Below are 18997 nucleotides of genomic sequence, written 5' to 3' on the forward strand. Positions count from 1 at the left end.
AAGCTGAAGTAGGCGAGATTTAAGCAAACATGATTAAAATCTGGTGAAGGAACACCAAGTTCCGGTCACATGACCGGAGCACAGCCAATAGGAATGCTCTCTCAATGAAATGGCCTGTGATTGTTCAAAGTCTCCCGTCACAAGCTAGATTTTCTAAAGCCTGAAAACAGAGCCATAATGAGGTGCAGAAGTCTAGTTTTCTCTCAGAACACTTGAATTACAATATGCTGAAGGGCTATTATGGAATTTTTGCCCAATGATGCCAAAAATATATACTGCCTACTGCCACTTTAACAGGACAAAATGAAATCATGTTCACCATTTTAAAATCAATATTTTCTTTGTAACTCACACAAATGTCGTCATGTATCAAACTAATCTAGAATTATATCAGACAAAACCTGATCACATGAATTAGTATGTTGCATTATACACACATCATTATTCCTTCCAGATAAAGAAGAGTAAATATGTTACCATCCATCTTATTCTTTTCCTCAATCATGTCAACAGATCTGCTGAAACACTGTTACAGTTCTCAAAGCATTAAGTGCACTCACCACATGAGTTCACACTGAGCAGCAAATCATCATATATCTACTAAACCTCATCATCACACAAACAGCACGTTGGTTTCTCTCTGTCACACACCTTTCCAGTGCATCCACTATTCCCAGTAAGTATTACTACAGTAATAGTACTCTAAAGTACAAACATGTGAAGCTGTTATAGAGTCTAACATGAACAACACGTTTAAACACAACACGTGTGTATAATGACAGCAAGACTGCTGTATCTCATGTCTGATGTTGAAGTCTTCTGTTGCCTCTTGTGGATGTCTGCAGCTCCATATTCAGGAACCGTTTCATTAAAATCACTTTGCCCTCTGTAATGTGAATGTATTGGAGAAATGAGAGCTAAATATGAGGATGAACATGTTACTGACTGAATTAATAAATCCACCTTTTACCAACTATTTTCTCCTGATGAAAGATTTCTGAATATCTGAAACATTTCTGTTCCAGTAAGAAATGATTAGAAAAGTTGTGTCATCCATTCTGGTCTCCTTCATCAATGCATCAAGTCAAATAAACATGACTGTACTTCTACATTTGAATTAATGTGAAAGCAACAAAAAATACAGACACCGCTGTGACTAAAATGAGCTTTAGATGTGAACGTTTCACACAAGAATGATTTTCATTTGAGGATCCTGAACTGTGAAACACTGAATTATTTTATAGTGGCAGATTATAGTGTGGTGAGTAAAGGTTTTAGTACAACTCAGCACTAATTATTGCATATATATGGTATATAGAACATGTTTTATTATAAGACACTTAAGTAAAATAGTTTGACTACACAATATTTTCAGTCAGCATTAAGGTAAAGAAAGAACCATTTATTTATCAACTGATTTTAATGTCTGATATTGAAAAGCAGATATTTTGTATTGTTCATACACAACAAATTACAAACACAAATATTTAGACTTATTAACATTTATTGATTCACTTCTACTGAGAACCTCAATTACAGCAGCTCCAGGAAATATTGATTCATCTGGAATAAAGCATTCTAAACTCATGGCTCACATACTCTTTTTGAGCTTTTGACCATATCTATGGCTGGGGCAACAGATTAATAATCAATCATTAATTAATATCAAAATATGTATCTACAATTAATAACTCATTATGAACCATAAACCCCTGAATTGTTGCCAAAGGTGAAGGAGAGTGATGGCACTCAGCTATCATACACAATTAGTTTTAATATCAGAATCAACCTTATATTCAACTAAATTATTCAATTTAGTACACCACCCAATTTTGGAAAAACAGGGAAAACCCAAAAATGTGATATTAATCAAGTGGATCTCATAATCTTAGGGATACCACGGAGTTCTTGAGCATAGTGTACAGTCATTGAAGTTGTTTTATAGACACACATCAATTAACCAAGTTCTTTAGAAATGAAGTGTTTATTTAACTAACTACATGACTAAACTACTAACAGAAAACAAGTAAATAAATGATCAAACAAAAGGAAAAAGGAATAGAATGATAAATGATGAATGAAGGAATACAGTGAATACAACGAAGACAAATTATGAATAGAAACAAATCAAATGTGACCAGGTCAATTCAGTGACTGATATCTCTTCATTAAATTTGTTGCTTGACGTTTAGGCGCATCAATTAAATTTAGTTTTGGGTATTAATGCACCGTTCAGCAGTTGAGAGTTTAAGAAGCACCAGGGAAGATTGTGATGCAGTGTCATATTCTAAATTTAGGGATGAGCCTAATTTAGGGTAAAAGCTTTTTGATTATTTTCTCAATTACACTTATATCTGATATTAACTACCAACTTCTTAACCAAACCCTATTTATTAATTGACTCTAAATTTGTTTAGTAGTAATCAACAAACTCTTTCACATCTGAAAATGTATTTATATCACCTAACGTTTCAGATGTGCAGATGGGAGGTTGTGCTGGTTACCAGGAGTGGTTACAGTTTTTGTCTGGACCTCGGCATTCTAGATCTGTTTGATCCCACGGCGTGAACTCAGCTTGACTCGTTTCTGTCCGTCTCCATCTCTCTGACATTGCTGGATGTTGTTGTCGGCGGACACGTTCCCTCGGTGCGACTTGGCATGAAGTTTTCCTCCGTCTCCATCCCTCTCTCTCGTGCAGCGGGTCTCTGAACCATTTCTTCTAGCATCATCGTCTCCAACCATCATTGCCAGTTAAAAATGTCCTCTATATTAATTGTCCTTGGACAAATCCAAACTAAATTTTTAGTAGAGATCAGAGTCCACAGTGGGATGAAAGTTGGTGTCAGCTGGTCTCTGTTAGGGTGCTTTATGATGGCCAATGCTGAAGGGTTGTTTATGTAAGTGTCTGTGGAGATCTTGAAGGGTCAAAGGTGGCTATATAGAAGAAAAGGGATCTTCTTATCTCGATGGTTGCTGTTCGCAGGATGTTGTAAATCTATGATGTCTTGTTGGCCAGCATTCCTGGGGGTTGAAGGAAGAGCTGGTCTTGTATCTGGAAGGTTCTACTGTCTGCATTCGAAACATGCGGCGACATTTCCTACAAATAATATGTGATTATATCAGAGATTCACCTAACACCTCCAGAAGCAACAGGGAGGCAGTGTAGTGAACAGAGGAGTGGTGTGGGAAATTTTGGAAGGATTAGGGTTAGGATTAGGATTCACCTCAGCTGGCGCCATCTTTACTTAGCACTTAAACTTCCTCAGTTGTCATCATATGACGCTAGTCCAGCAGTCACATGATAACAGGTGGTTGTATTCAAGGGGAGATGGTGTGGTATATTTTCATGTCTTACACAAGACAGCGGCCCCTCTTATGCAAACATGGGTGAATAGTATACGTGGACATAGGGTCGGTCCAAAGTCCAGGGGTCGAAAGATAAACATGTAGGACACACATGTTTTTATGCTCAGCTCGCATGTTTATGACAGATGTTGCATAACATCTGAGCCCGATATAAGGAGGCACGAGAGCCCCGAAGTGCAGGACTTTCAGATTTGAGTTGAGACCTCTGGACGTTCTAGACGTTCGTTATGACATTTGTTGCTTGTTTGTAATAAACTCTATTATACCAAAGAGAACAGTGTCCGCGGAGCATCCTTCCTCATCACTTCAACAGCACTGTCGCAGGAGAGATACGACAATGGCAACCCCTGTCTCTTTTCAAAGATGGCCTCTGGTGTCGGATGTGAATGTCCTCCTTGATCTTTCTCCAGCTGTCGACTCGTGGATGGATTATTGAATGGGTCTACGGGGCACAGGCCCAGGGAGTCGACTAGTCAGAAGTTTCTGGTCTTTACACAACAATTAATCAACAAAATATTCAAAAAATGTATTACAGGAATAAAGGCCAGTGTGTAGTCATAGCCACAATAACATACATGCAGTTTAAAACATACATTTACGGTTGGTCAGCATTCAATGTAGAGATAAACTGAGAATACAACAACACAGCTACCAGGGCATGGGGAGGAGGCAGGAGGAAACAGCTAGCTGGGCTTTGAAAAATGTCCAAAATGATGCAGTGTGAATGCGTTGGTGATATTTAAGGAAACCATCCTGAGAAAAGGTTTCCCACATTGGTCACACCCGTATGGTTTCTCTCCAGTAGGAATGCGGTGGTGGGTTAAAAGGGAACTACCATCAGAAAAGGTTTTCCCCTCTTGGTCACACCATTACGGTTTCTCCCCACTGTGAATGCGTTTGTGGGATTTAAGGTTAGCAGACCAAGAAAAAGTTTTCCCACATTGGTCACACCAGTACGGTTTCTCTCCAGTGTGAATGGCTTGGTGTTTTTTAAGGGAACTACCATCAGGAAAAGTTTTACCACATTGGTCACACCAGTATGGCTTCTCTCCAGTGTGAATACGTTGATGTCTTTTAAGGGAACCAGCTTCAGAAAAAGTTTTACCACACTGGTCACACCAGTAAGGCTTCTCTCCAGTGTGAATGCGTTGGTGTTTTTTAAAGGAACTACCATCAGAAAAAGTTTTACCACATTGATCACACCAGTACGGTTTCTCTCCAGTGTGAATGTGTTGGTGGGATTTAAGGTGACTACCCCGAGAAAAACCTTTACCACATTGGTCACACCAGTACGGTTTCTCTCCAGTGTGAATACGTTGGTGGGCTTTAAAGTGACTACCCCGAGAAAAAGTTTTCCCACATTGGTCACACCAGTACGGTTTCTCTCCAGTGTGAATGCGTTGGTGGTCTTTTAGGTGACTACCCTGAGTAAACTTTTTCCCACATTGATCACAGCTGTACGGTTTCTCTGCAGTGTGAATACGTTGATGCCTTTCTAGGCCACCTTTAGTGGCGAAAGCTGCCCCACATAGGTCACAGCTGTACGGTTTCTCTCCAGTGTGAACTCTCTCATGAATCTTTAAACATCCAGATGTTGTGAAGGATTTGTCACAGTGTTGACAGCTGTGACGTTTGAGTCCCCCTCTTCCTCTCCGTTTCTATAGCAACAGACAAACATACAGAGAGAGAGAGAGAGAGTCAGTGACATGCCATGCTGGAGCGAGCTATCTAAAACCATAAATAACATTTAGAACATGTCTGTGGAACATAACCCACAATGGGCCTCATGCAGCAACGTTATCTTAAATTAACGTCATATTTTCTTTAAAATTTCTGTTAAGAGAAAAAATAAGAGAAGGGTTAAACGTAGAAGATGAATTCCCCCATGGGGATCAATAAGGTAGTATTGTATTCTATTTTATTTTAATTTAGAAACGGGTGCAAACTCATCAGGGGTAAAAAAAGGTGACAACGATGTGTATCCCCTTGGGACATTTTTTTAAAAAACATCAGCTGTAAAATTTGGATTTAGAGTCGATTTTAGCACGAGGATAAAAGGAATTAATGTAATGTCACTGCTACAAAAGTAAAGTAAGGGGGACATCCACTGTGTCTGGTTCACTGGAGACACTCACCTCACCTTCCCCTCTCATTGTCTCTCTGCTGGACTGATTATATACCTCACCATACTGATGTATTTTTGTTATATATTATACTATACCATATGATACCATAGTATATTTGACATTCTAATCAATTCTACATTATATTGCTGCATTATACTACATACTGTATTATACTGTAGCGGACTCTTAGGACATAATTCACCAAAATCTGTGGTACAACACAAGCAGTTATGTTATGTGCCTTTTCTGTGTTGTTTTTCCTTCACACTGACAAAGTGACAGTTGGTCCCATCAGTGTGTTTCTATGGTAATGTTGTGTCAGTGAACTGAGTAACACCTTTAACGGCTTGTTTTTTAGTGTTAGCTGAGAGAAATAAGAGACGTTTGTGTAGTCAATATTTCACGTTTAATCTCAATGCCATAAGGGAACCATAACATTAATGAGGTAATCGCCGCGAGGTGGATGGAGCTGTCACAGCTGGTGTGCATGGAGCACAGGTGCCAGGTAGACCCCCGCAGCGGAGCCCTGCAGCAAAAGCGCTACCGTTGGTACTGTAGAAAAAGAGTACCGTCACTTTTTAAAAAATTTTGGCATCGACTTGGTCCCGAAGTATCGGTTCTCGTGACATCCCTACTCCCTACCATCACACTGTCAAATGTGCTATCTCTTAATAACAACATTTATTTGAGTTAACAGAGAGACTGACCCACGAAAGAGACTTCAAACTGTGTAATCTCATCTGCCTAACGGAGACATGGCTAAAGCCAGAAGCAACAGTGTCCGTTGACGGATATAGAACAAAGTGGGCAGACAGAGATAAGCACCTGTCAAAGAAATCAATTGGTGGAGGACTATGTATATTTATGGACAATAAATGGATAAATACTCATAGAAGACTTTCATTGTAGGAGTTATAACTTTTATGAAGTCTCTAAAAAAAGACTGTTGTTTCAAGCTAGATTACATACCATCTGAAAGAAATACGTTACACAATACATTAGAAAGCTACTGTGGTGACGAAGCAGCTGCAAGTTAAAGTAAGTCTCTACGCCACAGCTTTCCAGAGATATTCTAAAAAGAGTAACTAGAGTAATTTCCTGTCGTATACGACAGCTTCGACCTCAGGGGGTTAATAACTATCGGCCAATTTCCAAACTGTCCTGTTTTGCTAAAGTCTTGAAGTCATTAGTTAATAATCAGCTCATATCATTCCTAAATTCAAACCAGTCTGGTTTCAGAGCTAAACATTGTACTGTCACTGCGATTACAGTGGTTATAAAGGATAGTGTATCTGCTGTTGACAAAGGGAAATACTGTGCTGCCCTCTTTGTCGATCTAACAAAAGCATTTGACAGTGTTGATCATGCTATGCTCCTGCAGAGGCTATGTGAAATTGGTTTTGATTATGAATCCTGTAAATGGTTTCAGGACTACCTGTATCATAGACAGCAATGTGTGATCCTGCAATGACCGTTCTGTATGGTTTCCACTGTCAAAGGGGGTTCACAAGGGTCTATATTGGATCCTGTCTTGTTCACAATTTATATCAACAACATTATGTCCTTCTTAACAAATTGTAACTCTCATCTTTATGCGGATGACACAGTTTTGTATTGCTTTGCTGATACTGCAGCCACTGATATCCTACAACAAACCTTTGACAAATTGCAAGATGCACTTTTTAATCTGAAATTAGTTCTGAATGCAAAGAAGACTAAATGTATGTTATTCTCGAGCCAGAGATACTGTGGACAATAATTTATATATTACCACTCTGAATGGAGTTAGTATTGACAGGGTCTCAGAGTACAAATACCTCGGCATCTGGCAGGACCCAAAACTTACGTTTAAATTTCACGTTGACACACTTGTCAGCATGCTACAACAAATAATTGGATATTTGTACAGAAACTGAGCTAATTTTCTTGTTCTGTAGGAAGCAAATAATTGAGGCCGTATTCTTGTCTGTCTTGGATTGTGGTGACATTATCTATAGAAACGCCTCTGCCTCCACTCTCAAACCCTTAAATTCAGTTTATCACTCCGCCCTCAGATTTATTACTGCTGACAGTTATTGTACTCATCATTGCATCTTGTATGAAAAGGTTGGTTGGGCGTCTCTAACAATAAGACGTGATAGGCATTGGTATTTATTAATTTATAAAGCCCTTAATAGCAACTTGCCATCATACATCACGTCCTTATTAAATTGGTCCTATAGTCATTATTCGACTCGTTCAAGTGAACGGCTAAAGCTTGAAGTCCCGCGTGCAAACACTAAATTTGGGGAAACTGCTTTTGGTGTTTGTGCTGCAAAAACTTGGAACAGTTTACAAGTAAGGAATAATATACAGCGAGCCGGTCATTGTTGTGAACATAGCAATGGTCTGTTATACATAGCAACGGTCTGCTATACATAGCAACAGCCCTCTATACAAAGCAACGGTCTGCTATAAAGAAATTATAGACTACAGAACGCTGTGATTGACCAATCAGAATCAAGTATTCAACACAGCCGTGTAATAAAACACATTCAAATTAAACACAGTTGTACCTCTAGGTGATTTTAAATCCATGATCACAATCTAATACACTCTTGAATGTGACTGTTTTTCACAGTGTTCTATTGCTGTCTGGCTGAATGCTTCTTGTAATTCGTTGATTTGGTTTTTATGTATTTATTCTGTTTTATTGTTGTCTTGACATCATTGAAATTGAGGGCATGCTCTCAATGATTCCTCGAGAACTAAATAAAGGTTGAATGAACGAAAAAAAAAAAGATGACATGGGAGATATATGCGCACCCTGCTAGGATGTACGAGGACAACGCCAGAGTCCTGGGGATTCATACCATATTAAGCACCACCTAGCACTAGAAGGCAACGAAGAGCCTCACGCTAGAGTGAATACCAAGGCAACACCCCAGCGGCGCCAACAACCTCGCCAGCAGGGTAGTCAATAGAACCAGGGGGGTGGTAGCCAAGGCCACTTCCAGAAACAGACCAGGCCAAGGCAACAAAGTACATTCCCATCAAAAAGAAAGTTTACAGTGTTGAGATTCTACCTTAATTATTACAATAGGACACCCGGCAGACCAAAAATAGCTAAAGAAAAATGGCTTTGACCTCAGAGGGTTAAACAGTAATTTATTCAGTTACTGACTCTTCCTCGTGTCTTTAGAGTCGTTATGAAGCCATGAAGTCATGAACACTGACCTGAACATCGGTGGTATCAGAGGACGAGCCTGCTGCTGTTCTTCTGGGGACCTTGTTGCTCTCGTGGTCCGGGTTCTGCTGGTCCTCCTCCATTTCACTCTTGTAGTGCTCCTGGTCCTGGTCTCTGTTTCAGAAAGTGTGATTAGTGTTTTATTCCCTCATTCATTCAGTCCGTATCGAAGGTTTACTGTGTGTCAGATATTAGTTTGTTACTCAGGACTGTCTAAAGTTACTCTTATGTGCTGCCAGTCATTTCTTTGAACATTCAAATATCACACAGCATCAAGTCACCATCAGCTCAGAATAACCCTTTATCATCCATTAGGAGATGTCAGTCTGCTAAAAGATGAATTAAAGGACAACACTGAATTCAACTTTATTGTGTTATTGACGCTTTTCCCTGCTGGGACTTTTTTAAAGAGAAATGTGCACAGTCAGCATATCCATGCATTAATATCTCTAGTGGACTGGATTCAGATGGAGGCTCTGCCTCTTATTTACCTGTTGCCATGGTGAATCGTAGTATCAGAGCTCCATTGATGAAGGCTGGTTTCATCCTCACATTTGATTGAACAAACTCTGATCAGCTGTTCTGGATCTGAAAACTTTTCCATCTCAGAGTTTGTTAAAGCTGCTTTCTGAAACGGGCTCCTGGTCCTGGTCTCTGAGATCCAGCAGGTCTCCACTCTGACTGCTGGACTCTGTTGTCCTGGACTCACTACAAATCAAAGCACACAGATATTCAGGTCCTGCTGTCTCCTCTGGTTTTACTCTCATCCACGTAGTGCTGATAACATGGTCAACTGAGACAAACTGAGAAACTCCTCTCAAACTGGACTAAAACACAAAGGAACCGGAAGTTCAATCAGATAACAGGAGCACACATTACAGAGAGCTAAGGCTAACGCTAGCAGTTAGCCACACAGCAGCAGGCCGAAGCTAACAGGCTAACTAGCTGTTAGCATCGCAGCTAGCCCAGCGTGCTAACGCTAAATTCACTTTGATTTCCGGCTCAAAGAAACATTATTAAAGTGTTTACCTGAGTGTGTGCGGGTTCACCTGGAGCTCTGCCGCCTCGAAACGGATCAAATATGCTCGTCAACTAACGAAACAACTATCCCGCCACCAGCCCGAGGTCACTACGAAACAACCACACTTCCGGTTTGCTCTACTTCCGGTCTGGTTTTTCACTTTAAAGTGAAAGAAAGTCTCCACCTGGAGGTCAGGAGGGAAACAACGATTCACAGAGGATTTTATTAATCAACGTTATTATATTCAGTGGTGGAATGTAACTAAGTACATTTAGTACTTTAGTACTGTACTTAATTCAAGGTACTTTACTTGAGTGTTTCCATTTCCTGCTACCTCCTACTTCTCCACGTATCTCCAGATGTGTTGATGTTGAATGTTTGTGGTAAATCTGTTTTATAGGAGTAGTTGTTGGTATCCCTTAAGTTGCACACCCATATGCCTGCTGCCTCGACTCAGTATCGTGGTCAAGTGAGCGATGGCATCTTCTGGGTTATCAAGTGCATGCCGTCTTTCCTCGCTGTTTCGCTGAGAGGCCCACGACACCTCCAGAGGGTTCAGCAGTGATTCAGTGTCCCAGGTTCACCCAATGATATATTATGACCCATTTATATATATATTTATTATATTATGAACAATTTATGTATATATTTATTATATTATGAGCAATTTGTCATAACCCAGACTACTAAAGTATGTATATGTAGTTGATTTTCTATAAACTTTCATCTTTGGACTGATAGTGGTTGATAAAGTCAAATAATACGACATCAGAGGTTAAATCAATGCTTTGCCGACGGGTCAGTGTTACAGGAACTCTTAGCCTGACAGTTAGCCTGCCCCGGACCAGGTTAGTTACCCTGTTATCAGTAGCCAATGAGGAGAGGGAGCTCATGAATATTAATGACCAGGAGAACCTGATGTCGTCGGCTTTACAGCGACACAAACAGAAATGAAAAACTTTTAAACTTTAATTTAATAAAATGAATTAATTCACTTCTGCTTTTATGAACATTTAAAAAAAATCAGTCACAGCTGCTGTTTGGGCTTAACTACTGAGGTCATTTATTATCTGACTGCTGTAAGATCATTAATGATAATGAGTCCAATTAGCTCACGACTTAGTCCTAAAACAATGTTAATGCTGAGAACGCCGATCAACAGCTCAACAAATATTGATTGATGGAAAGTTTGTTAAAAATTGTAGAAGGGGGTTTTAATCCCGCTAACGCTTTTATCTAATATTACGAGAACTTAACGAGACGGGTCGCTCTCAGAGTGTCAGAAACTGAGAGTTTCCTGCGGGCGACGGCACGTTCATTAATCTGCCGCCTGTAGCACTTAAGGATCAGCTAAGCAGCTGCTAGCGGGCCCGTAGCCCTCCAGAGAAACTGCGGCTAGTTTCCACTGTCGGGGTCCCGTTGCTACCGTTAGTCCCCTACTCCAACTCCTCTCAACTGCTTGCTGGCTCTGTTCTCCACTTGGAGTAAAATCCGTACGTAACGCCAAAGAGAAGACGAGGGAAGGGGGGAAGGGCGGAGACTGGCCTCCTTATGTGATTCTAACCTACTGGCCTCTGCTAGGTTAATTAAAGAGAACAATCCCCTAACTGCTTACAGCATAAGCCTGTTATACGGATGCTCCTTATAAACCGAACAGCCGGTCTCGGTACCTCTCCGTCTAGATAGCCTGTGCAAGGTCCCTAGCCTTTAGAGAAAAGCTCAACAGTTACGAGATCTCACCGGGCGCGGACACCTGGTCCGGCCCAGGGAGAGATCTGCACCTAGGCTTCCCTACCTCTAAAAATATGTGTGTGTATTATTTAAGTCAGTAACGTGGCCGTGGTGTGGAGGGCGCTGAAGCTTACCTCTCGGGAGCTCCACAGTGAGTCTTCTCGCGTAAAAAAGTCTTCGGTGCGGTTGCTTCACTCTCACAGAGAAAAACTCAACAACGATTGGCTAGTGAAGCGATTATTTATTTAAAACTTCAGCACAACCAAGGGTTCTTCCAACAACAACAAAGAAAAATTCTAATTTTGGTTTAAAAAGGGAAAGTACCGCTTTGGCTAAATTTTGATCTTTTTTTCTTCCCCCCTTTTCGAGCAAACGTGTGCGAGCAAAAGTCTTTCTACCTTTCCACGCTTCCTTTACATTTCTGTTCACCAGTTGACATTAATTGCTAACGAATGAGAGGAAATGCATTCTCTTCTGCGAGTGTGGGCAGGGAGTACACAAATCCTCACCTTACGAGAACAATCAACTTTCACCGATGAAAAGTTCTGCAAAGTTTAAAACCTCCCAAATGGTATTTCTGCAGCTTCCGATTCAGCCACATGTTTTCCTGTACATCTGCTGTTTTTGAATTTTGCGGTTTTGTTACTTTCCACTGCAGACATGTTGACACAAACTTAAACTTTCCATGGCACACAACATGTCTATGCACAGCACACAAACCTGCTTATGCACATTCCTCTTTATAGCAATGAGAACACAAAGCTGATTAAATGCTTGGTATATGGGATTACATGAATAAGATAACACAAAGTAAAAAACACACAAAGGTACAAATTAAGGTAAAACCTTCTTTTCTCAAGTAAAATCTCTTCTAACAGTTTGAACACCCTTAAAGTGAACATTCTGTTCTTTAACTCTTTAATTTTTTTGGCAAGACGCCACTTATTCTTTCTTTCACAACACAAACATCACACTGTAAAATATAATGAACCAAGGATAAGGTAACAAAAGTTAAAGGTCTCATATTATGCTCATTTCCAGGTTCATAGATGTATTTTAATGTTGCACTAGAACATGTTTACATGCTGCAATTTTCAAAAAAACCTTTATTCTTCTCATACTGTCAGCCTGAATATGTCTGCTCAGAGGCTCTGTTTGAAAGACCCTGATTCACAGCCTGTCTCCTCCCACTCGGCTCTGCTCTGATTGGTCAGCGTTTTCTGTCAATCAAACGTCCTCAACACAGCGTCACTCTCTCCCCCTCCCCTGGAGCTGCTCAGTGCTCACGGAGAGAGAGAGCTACCTGTAGGTCTGATTGTAGCTCGTCTGCAGGGAGAGGGAGAAGCAGCTAGGAAGAGTTTATAAACTACTTTAAAGTTTATAAACCAGAAACTTCACCCAGCGCCCGTTACCGGAGGAATCTGATCAGAAATCGGCGACAAATGATGAACATCTGCGGTCCAGATTCCAAGTTTTCCTGACGGTTTCTCTCCGATAAATAATGCTATTTATAGCTCTATTAGTTAGCTCAGTGTTTACCTTATGCATCAACTCTGTAAACCGTAAACATACACTCTGTTTTACATGTGTCTTTACAGGTCCCTCTGTGAGAAATGACTGACAGAATAATCCCAGAGGACAGCAGATAGCTCTGTTTACATGGAGATACAGAGCTAACCCATTAGCATGTAGCTACCGCTATGAGACTGTGTGTAAAGACAGCGAACATCAGGGTGGAAAATAGAAGATGTGAAACAGTAGTCAGTTCATTATTTCTGGTAAAAGACACCTGATAAATGTATGGAAGTAATCAGAGTCTCTGTGTTACCATGACTACAGACCGGTTAACGTTACACTCACCGGAGCTCACCGGAGCTGAAAGACTTTCTCCTGTACCATGTCAACATAACTGCAGGTGGGATGATTAAAAATGCTGTGAATAATTAAGATTGTCATCTGTCTACTCAAATAAAGTTTGACTGTGAAACAGAAATGTATTGTGTTACTTACAGTCACTATTTACTACCTGTACTCTTCTACATGCATGACATCAAATAAATATAATATATAAATATCAGCTGTTTAAACAGTGTAATTACATAAAGCCTTTGTGAAAGAACATGTTATATTTAGATGATGGGAGTACATGAAGCCTGTTCTGCTGGAGGAGCAGACTTTGCTCATAGTTAGGTTGAGGAGGAGAGACAGTGACGCGCTGTGGGGCGGGGTCAGCTAGCTGGACGTTCTCTCTGGTTCCACCAGGAAACCCTTATATGGCTTGCAATTCTCTAACGACGTCACCAGAGTAGGAAAAGCTGCGCAGCGTATTTCCACACCCATTTCCGGACAAACGGAGCAGGAGAAAAAGAGAGAGGATGGTCTTTTATGATACTATGGTGACCTGTAAACACACAGGGGACAGATATTGATGTTTAAAAGACATGGAAAAATGCATTTTGCATAATAGGTGACCTTTAAGTAATTCAATTATAAATGATAAATGATCAAAATGAAATGAAATAAAGATGTAAAGATGTAAATGATCAAATGATTATACAAATAGGTGGTTAAAAATCACCCCGTCTCTGTTCAAAGATGGTCTCTGGTGTCGGAGGTGATTGTCCTGTCATTAGGGTGTACCAGAAGATATCTCAAAGGAAACTTCCACTTTATTTCTACCTGATGTATTTCCCATAAATGTGTCCATTGTGACTCTATTGGTCGCGCTAACTTGTTGTCACTTAATCTGACCGAGTCACTTAATTTGGAAAGTTGTAGGAGGCTGATATCAATGTTCTGCACTAGTCCTTGTTTCCCTGAATCTCTATAACAGAGGTGCTGAGTGCAAAGTTAGCGTGACCCAGAGTCACAACGGTTATATTTATGGGAAATACATCAGGTTGAAATAAACCAGAATTTACCTTTAAGATTTTTAAAGGTTTGTGGTTGGTTCTCCCTCCTTGTGATTGGAAGACTCTTCCAGATGTTCTGACAGTTCAGCCTCAAAACGTAGTCCCACTGGGAAGTTTCTGGTGGTCCAAGTATGTAGTCGTAGCCACGAAAACATACATGCTGTTTAGAACATGAAGTTACTGTTGGTCAGCCTTCAATGTGGAGAGAAACTCAGAATATAACAACACAGCTATCATGGCATGGGGAGGAGGCAGAAGGAAAAATCTAGCTAGGCTCTGAAACATGTTCACAACGATGCAGTGTGAATGTGTTGGTGGTCTTTAAGGGATCTATACTGAGAAAAAGATTTACCACACTGGTCACACCAGTACGGTTTCTCTCCAGTGTGAATACGTTCATGGGATTTAAGGGAACTATCCTGAGAAAAAGTTTTACCACACTGGTCACACCAGTACGGTTTCTCTCCAGTGTGACTAAATTGGTGGGATTTAAAGGCACTATTCCGAGTAAACGTTTTACCACACTGGTCACACCAGTACGGTTTCTCTCCAGTGTGACCACGTCGGTGGGCTTTATGGGAATTTGAATCAGAAAAAGTTTTACCACATTGGTCACACCAGAACGGTTTCTCTCCAGTGTGAACACGTTGATGTATTTTGAAGTTATCTAATCTAGTGAAAGCTGCTCCACATTCATCACAGCTGTAGGGTTTCTCTCCAGTGTGAATGTATTGATGTATTTTCAGGTAACCTGATCTAATGAAAGCTGCTCCACATTCATCACAGCTGTAGGGTTTCTCTCCAGTGTGAATACGTTGATGTAATTTGAAGTTATCTAATCTAGTGAACGCTGCTCCACATTCGTCACAGCTGTAGGGTTTCTCTCCAGTGTGAATACGTTGATGTCTTCTGAGGCCATGTGATCTACTGAAAGATGCTCCACATTCAGCACAGCTGTAGGGTTCCTCTCCAGTGTGAATACGTTGATGTATTTTGAGGCCATATGATCTACTGAAAGATGCTCCACATTCAGCACAGCTGTAGGGTTTCTCTCCAGTGTGAATACGTTGGTGGACTTTGCGGTAACCTTCCGAAGTGAAAGTTTTCCCACATTCAAAACAGCTGTAGGGTTTCGTTCCAGTGTGAACTCTCTGATGAATCAGTCCCTTTCTTCTTCTCCGTTTCTATAGCAACAGACAGACAGAGAGAGAGAGTCAGTGAGATGCCATGGTGGAGCGACCTATCTAAAACCATGAAGAACATTTAGAACATGTCAGTGGAACATAACCCACAATGTTCCAGTCTGACTAATGCACTACCACCCGTGACAACCAACTGCAGGGCCGTGTCCCTCTGTCATTTGATCTAGTGATCTAGTGACATTTGATTGGTCACCACAGACGCCCTCTTGACATTTATTAATTATCAGGCCCCATCCCCATTATGGAGTTGCATTATGGGAAATGTAAGACCTGTAGTTGAAGATTAACCCAAACCACGCACTAAGTCATTCATTCAATTTATTTTAACTGAGAAACACATTGAGGTAGAGACCTCATTTCAATACCTGAGCAGGTAGTGTACAGAGTACCTGAGCAAGTAGTGTGCAGAGTACCTGAGCAGGTAGTGCACAAGGTACCTGAGCAGGTAGTATACAGAGTACCTTAGCAGGTAGTGATCAGAGTACCTGAGCAGGTAGTATACAGAGTACCTGAGCAAGTAGTGGACAGAGTACCTGAGCAGGTAGTGCAGGGGTCTCAAACTCGCGGCCCGCGGGCCAATTGCGGCCCGCAAGACGATATTTTGTGGCCCCCACCTTGATATGAAAGTTTAATGTTAGTGCGGCCCGCAAATTTTTTTTTTTTTTATAAAGTTTTTTTTGGGGGCATTTTTTCATTTTTATTGACAGGACAGTGGATAGAGTCTTGGAAAGGGGGGAGAGAGAGAGTGGATGCGGAAAGGGCCACAGGCCGGATTCGAACCCGGGCCGCCGCGGTCAGGACCAAGTCTTGTTACATGGGCGCCCGCTCTACCAACTGAGCTAACCAGGCGCCCTCAGCCCGCGAGTTTTATGTGAATGGCAGTTTGCCGTTGAAGGTCCCTTTGTTGCGCGAGCCCGAGCTGAACGAACCTACCCATCACAGTGGGGTATATGGCTCCCGGGGGCGGGCAATCGGCCGGGCTTGATGCAAGCAGAGAAACATTTCACAACAACTGTGGCGGCGCCCGTGTAACATCGCATAAGCTCGATTAAAGCTTGATTTATACTTCTGCGTTGAATCGACGCCGTAGCCTGACGTGCACCTCTCCAGAAATGTAACTACACGTCGCGGCGACGCAGACCGCAACAGCTGTGATTGGTCCAGTCTGTCAGCGATGCTGAGCGGCCAGGACCCCGGACAACCACAGAAAGTTCTACTTCTCTCTGCCTCCATCTTTTCAATGTTTGTTCACACAAATCCACTCAGATATATTTTCTCTTTTCGGCGTTGCAGTAATGTCAGTAAAAGTTCTGTGGTTCAACAGTTATTAGCTCCAACTCCCTCAGTTTCTGTTTGTAGTACAAGAAGAAGAAGGAAACTCATAGAGACGCCGCCGCCAACTAGCGGTTTGGTGGTGTAATTGCAGAGCAACACAAACACAGCAGGCACAACTTTATTGCGGAGTGACACCAAGTGGAATGAATATATATCTTGTCACACAGCCCCAATCATGTCTTTTTCAAAGCCTGCAGTGAAGAGAAAGGTTGGTGACGAGCACAGACAATTTCAGGAAAAGTGGGAGACGCAATAGAGGCCATGTTCAGAAGAACCGTTCATGTTCTTCAATGTTCCATTAATGTTCAGGACAGTTCATGTTCAGAAGAACCCATTCAAGTTAAAGAACTGTTAATAATGACGTTTGAGAAGATTGTTTTTTTTTTTAACAAAGCTTTTTTTGTGGAATACCTGATGCGGCCCAGCCTCACCCAGACTCTGCCTCCAGCGGCCCCCAGGTAAATTGAGTTTGAGACCACTGAGGTAGTGATACCAAGATCACGCACACTAACGTACAGCACACTAACGTACAGCACGCTAACGTACAGCACGCTAACGTACAGCACGCTATCGTTCAGCACGCTAACGTTCAGCACGCTAACGTTCAGCACGCTAACGTACAGCCATATTTGAGGCATTCTTCCTTTTGGCCAATATCAGCATTCTTGGGGTATTCATTTAGAGTATTTCAGGAAGAAGAGGACACTTAAATATATATAAGGCCTCAACCAATAGAGAAAATGAACCTGCAGATGACCTTTTGGCCTTTTGGAACAGCTGCTGAGCGTCCAACGGCGTCCATCGCAGCCAACATCGCACTGCTGATCCTGACACGTGTCAGCGGGATGGAACACTCCTTCAACAACTGTAAAATAACAATACAGAAAGACTATTGTTGACACTTTGTCTTGTGAAAAAAGGGCAATCAATAAACATATAATCAATAAACATATAATCAATCAACACATAATCAAAAAACACAATCAATAAACACATAATCAATCAACAAACATACAATCAATAAACATATGAAACCACCTATTGGTCAAATAGTGTCAAACAGGCAGATGTGTTCCAGATGTGTGGCAGTGGTTTAACCGGGCAGAGGACAGTGAATGTGCTCGTGGAACTACAGGAAAAGGATCGATGGGAGACAGTTTCCGGTTTTATTCAGGAAGAACAAGTTCTCAACGGGCGGAACTTCCGGCAAGATGGTGGACCGGGTGCAATCCACGTTTTGAGCGCCGTCTGCTTGTCCCAATTTTACACAGACTCTACAGTCCAACTCTCATGTTTTTGTCCTTTTGAACTGCTTATACGCCCTCCAGTATTTTTTGCACCATGATGTAAAAAAATAACCCGCAGGCAGCCAGAGGCAACGCAGCAACTGACTGCCGTGATTATGCTACTAAGATGGAAGTTTCCACCGAGAACTCCAAAAGACAAGACCCCTTCTCGCCGATAAAAAACTCCCCGGCAACTAAAAGGAAGGACGTGGGGACAGAAGAAGGTAAAGAAGGATTAAATGCGGTCTTGGAAGCAATAAAACAGCTAACTGACAAGATGGACACACTCGGTGCTTAGCTAAGGCTGTCGAGTTCAACGCGGCAGAAATCAAAGATTGCAAAACTCAGCTACAAACTACGGTTCGTGAAGTGGCAGCAATAAAGAAGAATAACGCTGAGCTTATGGACCGAGTCCTAGAACTTGAGCGGTACAAGAACCGGTGGAATCTCAGGATGCGGGGGATAAAAGAAAGAAGTTGAAGATACACGTGAAGTGGTTGCTAACTTGCTGGGGAAAATTTCCCCGCCATGGTCCCTGAACATCTACAACATTGTTGACTCAGTTCACCGACTAGGCAGACGTGAGGAAAACAAAACGAGGCATGTCATCGTCCAGTTCACTCAGAGAACACACCGAGACGCGCTGTGGAAGATGACCAAGGATTCACCGGTCTGCAAAGAACTGGGGATCGGCTTTATCAAAGACCTCTGCATGGCTGACAGGGAGATGCAAGCAACGCTGTGGCCAAAGATTCACCAGGCTAGAGCAGCTGGAAAACGGACTTACTATAG

General features: G+C 41.6%; 1 protein-coding gene and 1 pseudogene across 1 annotated transcript in view; both read right to left on the reverse strand.

The window, feature by feature from the left end:
- The window catches only part of LOC141773569 (uncharacterized), an 82698-nt pseudogene extending 72813 nt beyond the window's left edge, over nt 1–9885 (reverse strand).
- Nucleotides 1979–18997, reverse strand: part of LOC141773570 (uncharacterized) — a 55383-nt gene continuing 38364 nt past the window's right edge. The window contains exon 9 of the mRNA XM_074645414.1: nt 1979–2600. The gene's annotated coding sequence lies outside the window, so the exon portion shown is untranslated. The remainder of the gene's footprint in view (nt 2601–18997) is intronic.

Source organism: Sebastes fasciatus, chromosome 9 (assembly GCF_043250625.1).
Source record: "Sebastes fasciatus isolate fSebFas1 chromosome 9, fSebFas1.pri, whole genome shotgun sequence".
Classification (NCBI taxonomy): Eukaryota; Metazoa; Chordata; class Actinopteri; order Perciformes; family Sebastidae; genus Sebastes; species Sebastes fasciatus.